The following is a 359-nucleotide window of genomic DNA, read 5'->3' on the forward strand; positions in this document are numbered from 1 at the left end:
TGAAGACGATTTTTTGACGACAGATATAATAGTTATACTGGCGGTTGTAAATACAAGTTGCGGAATTTTTAGACTATAACTTACTGATGGGAGCCATTTTGTTGAAAAAAAATTGTCGTCAATAGAGTATGAGATCATTTTCCTTCGATAACACCTTCACCCTTAAAAATGGCCAAATACACAGCGTGGAAAGCTGTGAAAACGATATAGAAAACGCACCTACATACTGCTGGCATCATTGAGCAGTTTACTACTTTACTAGGTATTGCCACAATGGTATTATTATTACTACCAGGAAGTGAAAAATCAGAGCTTTTCCATATTCCATACAAATAATTGCAAATACTTTCCGAAAAACT

This window comes from Photinus pyralis, unplaced genomic scaffold (assembly GCF_008802855.1).
Source record: "Photinus pyralis isolate 1611_PpyrPB1 unplaced genomic scaffold, Ppyr1.3 Ppyr1.4_LG5, whole genome shotgun sequence".
Taxonomy (NCBI): domain Eukaryota; kingdom Metazoa; phylum Arthropoda; class Insecta; order Coleoptera; family Lampyridae; genus Photinus; species Photinus pyralis.